The sequence below is a fragment of the Myotis myotis genome, unplaced genomic scaffold, assembly GCF_014108235.1.
Source record: "Myotis myotis isolate mMyoMyo1 unplaced genomic scaffold, mMyoMyo1.p scaffold_m19_p_3, whole genome shotgun sequence".
Taxonomy (NCBI): domain Eukaryota; kingdom Metazoa; phylum Chordata; class Mammalia; order Chiroptera; family Vespertilionidae; genus Myotis; species Myotis myotis.
The window spans coordinates 133,785,676-133,790,893 of record NW_023416335.1 but is presented as its reverse complement, the minus strand read 5'-3'; positions in this window follow the sequence as shown (position 1 = coordinate 133,790,893).

The following is a 5,218-nucleotide window of genomic DNA, read 5'->3' as shown; positions in this document are numbered from 1 at the left end:
TTATCTGACCTTCTATTCTGAATGATAGCTTTGCTGGATAAAGTAATCTTGGTTGCAGGTTCTTGCTATTCATCACTTTGAATATTTCTTGCCACTCTCTTCTGGCCTGCATGGTTTCTGTTGAGAAATCAGCTGACAGTCGTATGGGTACTCCCTTGTAGGTAACTGACTGTCTTTCTCTTGCTGCTTTTAAGATTCTCTCTTTATCTTTTGCTCTTGGCATTTTAATTATGATGTGTCTTGGTGTGGTCCTCTTTGGATTCCTTTTGTTTGGGGTTCTCTGCACTTCCTGGACTTGTAAGTCCATTTCTTTCACCAGGTAGGGGAAGTTTTCTGTCATTATTTCTTCAAAAAGGTTTTCAATATCTTGCCCTCTCTCTTCTTCTGGTACCCCTATAATTCTGATGTTGGTACGCTTGAAGTTGTCCCAGAGGCTCCTTACACTATCTTCATATTTTTGGAATCTCTTTTCTTTTTTCTTTTTCAGTTGGGTATTTTTTGTTTCTTTGTATTTCAAATCTTTGACTTGATTCTTGGGATCCTCTTGTCTGCTGCTGGATCTCTGTAAATTATTCTTTATTTCAGTCAGTGTATGCTTAATTTCTAGTTGGTCCTTTTTCATGTCCTCCATGGTCTCACTATACTTATTGAGGGATTCATTAAATTTATCGGCGGTTTCCATAAAATTCTTGAAAAACCTTATAAACGTGGCCTTGAACTCTATATCCAATCGTTTGCTTTCCTCCATTTCTGCCATTTGTGACCTGTTTCTTTGTCTCCGCATTTTGGCAGCTTCCCTGTGTTGATAGAGTGGCCCTGCATGCCAGGTGTCCTATAGGGCCCAGTAGCTCAGCCTCCCCAGTTACCTGGGGTGGACACTCTTGGTGCACTCTTGGTGCCTTGGTTGTTGTAGAATCACTGGGAGGAATTGACCTCCAGGCCAATTGGCTGTGAGAATCAGCTGTGTCTAAAGTGGGAGAACTTCTGTGCTGAAGACACCCTTCTGGGGCAAGACTTGCTTCAGTGGGGCTTTGGTGCTCACTGAGTCTGCTCCCTGAGGGTGTCCCTTATGGATCTGAGGAGTTGCAGTCTGGATGGTCCCCCTCTGACCACTGGGTACAGTGGCTCCTGGATCTAAGGAGGTGCTAATTCAGCCTCTGCCTGAGGCCACACAGCAGGAGCCACGAAGAGGCTCAGCTGTGAAGCAATGCAAGCCGCTGCGGGGCCTTGGGCCTTCTCTTGGAAGTTCCGGGTCTGCCTGGCTCGGCTGCAGTTAGGTACATTCACATGCAAAAGCCTCTGCCGCAGCCTGGGTGGGGCGGGGTCTCAGGGAATCATAGGGCGGATCAAGGAGCTATGGCTGATTCTCCGCCCGGAGTCGCGGGTCTCAGTGACCCGTTAATTGCTGCAAGCACCTCTGAGGGAAAGCCGCCTTCAAGTTCGCCTGCTGCCGGACAGACCAGCTTCTCCCCGTATGAGGCCTGGGTCCCCAGAGACTTCCTGGAACCGGAGTTCAGAGCAGTCGGGAGCTTGTGATTCAAAAAGACAGCCGCGTCCTCAGGTGCCACCCCCTTTCCTCGCGCGCGCGCGAGCCGCCGTACCTCTGCACTTCACCTCCGCAGTGCCTCTGGCTCTCAGCGTGCTTTTCTTTCCTTCTAGTTGTAGAATTTACACTCAGCCAGCCTTTCTGTTGTTCTGGATGATGTTTGCTCAGTCCTTTGTGGTAATTTTCAATTGTTGTGTGAGGCGACAATTTCCCGGTGTTTACCTATGCCGCCATCTTAGTTTCTCCTCTGAGCCTTTGATTTTTAAGAAAGAATGAATTCTCAGGCATTAATAACTGAAATTATATTTAACAAGGCTTTATAATAATTAGGATTGATGCAACAAAGTAGAAAACAAAAGAAGCTGGAAGAAATTTCTAAAACAATAATAAAGCCTTCCCCATAGTGTATTATAGACTAATTCTATTACAAGTGTTGTTTTATATAGACAAAAACATGTTCAGGATAGAGACATATGTATTCCATCAAGACAAACAAATTATTCTCAAAACATAGTTTTCAGAGTAATAGCACTGTTTATTTTTTAAAGGAAAAATAAATAATATTGGGGAAAGTAAGTGGTTTAATCACATCCTGCCAAAGACACAATAACTTAATATAAAAAAATCAAGGAAAAGCAGTAGCCATTATTATTTATTTGAATATATATGCAGTTATTATCTATCAGAAAATAATGCTATTCTTTCTGTTATGTTGCCAATTTATCATTTTTCTATTTCATTTTTTATTTAACAGATTTAAATTCTTATTAGTTTCTTAATACTTTTACTTCTGTTGGCAAAAGCAGTCCCCAAGAAATAATTTTATTCCACTTTTATTTTACAAATTAGTTTGTTTTTAACCATTAATCAAGCAAAGCACCTTTCATTTGACAAATGTGCTTTGCTTTGCATAAGGAATAAGGCTACATATTGGTTTGATGTAGAATAGCATTTTATGTTTTGTTTTAGCCAATTTTCTCCATATATCTTATTCTAAGATTACTTTGTATTTTAAAGTAATAATCTAACACAAATATTATCAGGTATAAAGAATAATTTATAGTATTTATTATTTTTAAAAATAAAAATATTATGTGTCAATATATCATGGCCTAAATATCCTCAAGTCCTTTACTTTTATCATTATATTAACACATTGTTTGCAGGTAGTTTTTATCGCGAGCTAACAGGTGGCGCGGGCCATTTTTGCTAATTTTTTGCGCAAATGGCAACGTTCAGTAAAATTACGATAACTTTAGTTTACGTATTTATACGTTACCTGCATTCTACCGCTAGTCTATAAAAAACGTATTAATATGTGCCCCACGCTCTACTACACTGGTAGAACATATAAATACGTAAAACGTATAAATATGTTTCCAGCATACAATGTGTTAACAAAATTTTCATATTTGAAAAATTTCTCTAGCTTTTGTCTATATTTAAGCTTCTTCTTTATGACAAAGATAGTGACAGCCTTAAAAGATAAACTACATTTTGCAGAATCTCAGAAAGCACTGGCATAATTAGTGCTAGCTTTTATAATTTTAAAAATGAACATAATTTATAGCTTGAAAACTTTTAATGTAAATACTAAATCACACAATAAAATATATAATTAAACTAGTTTTATAGTTAAAGGCAAGGGGGATAAATGGTGATGGATGGAGACTTAACTTGGGGTGGTGAACACATAATGCAGTGTACAGATGATATGTTATAGAATTGTGTACCTGAAACCTGTATAATTTTGTTAACCAGTGTCACCCCAATAAAATCAATACAGAAGAAAAAATAAAATAAAGTGTTCACTTCAATAAGGCTACTAACTTCATTTACAGTATTCTCAGAAAATAAAAATAATAAAATATTTTATCTAAGAAATCCTAATATCTAAAAACCCTGGGTCATAATGACCAGTAACCAGGGAGCCTGGACCAACTGGAAGTTAGTCCTACAGTCAGCGCTGGGTTGCTTCCGCTGCAGGCTGGTGCCCTGGCATTGACTGCTGAGGGGGCTGTGACTCAGGGCCAGAGAAAGGCCTGAAGAGAGAAGCAGGGACTGACCTATTGCCTCTGTGGCAGTTTTTTAAAAATATATATATTTTATTGATTTTTTTTACAGAGAGGAAGGGTGAGGGATAGAGAGTTAGAAACATCCATCAGCTGCCTGCTGCACACTCCCTACAGGGTATGTGCTGGCAACCGCAACCAAGGTACATGCCCTTGACCGGAATTGAACTCGGGACCCTTGAGTCCACAGGCCAATGCTCCATCCACTGAGCCAAACCAGTTTGGCTCTGTGGCAGCTTTTGATCAGCACTTGCCTCTCTCTTTCTGTCCCAGCCTGGCCAGCAGGGGCACCTCCATTTCTCTCCAGGCCTCCACCTGGGCTGCTGATCAGCCCCACCTTTCTGATCAGGCCCCGTTGATAGGCCCAGAGATGCTGACTGGCATAGAAACCCACCCATCAGAACCAAATTTGGGTCAACTGGGAGGAGCCAATGGCTGCCTAGGAGGTGGAGCTTTTGATGCTGACTGGTATAGTAACTGACCAATCAGAACCAAATTGGCCGGCAGAGGAGGGTAGTTGGTGGTGAGATCAGGCCTGCAGGGGAGGACAGTTGAGGGCAAGATCAGGCTGTCAGGGGAGGGCCAGTGGGGGTGAGATCTGGCTGGCAGGGGAGGGCAGTTGGGGGCAAGATCAGACCAGCAGGGGAGAGCAGTTGGAGGTCAGATCAGGCCAGCTGGGGTAGGCAGTTAGGTGCTATCAGGCAGGCAGGCAGAGGCAGTTAGGGGCGATCAGGCAGGCAGGTAGGTGAGCGGTTAGGAGCCAGTGGTCCCAGATTGTGAGACGGATGTCCGACTGCCAGTTTGGGCCTAACACCCCCTCCATGCATGAATTTTGTGCACTGGGCCACTAGTAATAATGATAATCTTGCCCAGGCATTCTTCTAAGAGAGTAAGACCAGTCTTTATATATTGTACACTGTTTTTCTCATGGTGTATTAAAAAATAAATGTGGGTTTGAATTATGGAGAGACAAGACCATCTCACATCTAACCTGTACACTGTAGAAAAAATTATCTTACATTTTATTATTTTGCTAGTTTGGGAGACCAGCAAAACTATGAAAATGAATAATGGCTTTGATTTAACATCAATTTGCAACCTGTACATTAACATAACTCCCAATGAAACTAATTATTTTTTTCTCTTCAATTTATATTAGTACTAGAGGCCCGGTGCACAAAAATTTGTGCACTTGGGAGGGGGGGGGGTCCCTCAGCCCGGCCTGTGCCCTCTCGCAGTCTGGGACCCCTCGGGAGATAACGACCTGCTGGCTTACGCCTGCTCCCAGGTGGCAGAGGGCAGGCCCAATACCTAGGTCAGCCCCTGGTCGGGCTCAGAGCAGGGCCGATTGGGGAGTTGGGGCGCCGCCCCCTGTCATGCACAGAGCAGCGCAGATTGGGAGGTTGTGATGCCACCCTGAGTCACGCTCAGGGTAGGGCCGATTGGGGGGTTGGGGCACGGCCCCCTGTCACACTCAAGGCAGGGTCGATGGGGAGGTTGCAGCGCCATCCCCTGTCACGCACAGAGCAGGACCGATCAGGGGGGTTGGGGTTCTGTACCCTGTCACGCACAGAGCAGGGTCAATCAGGGGGTTGGGGAG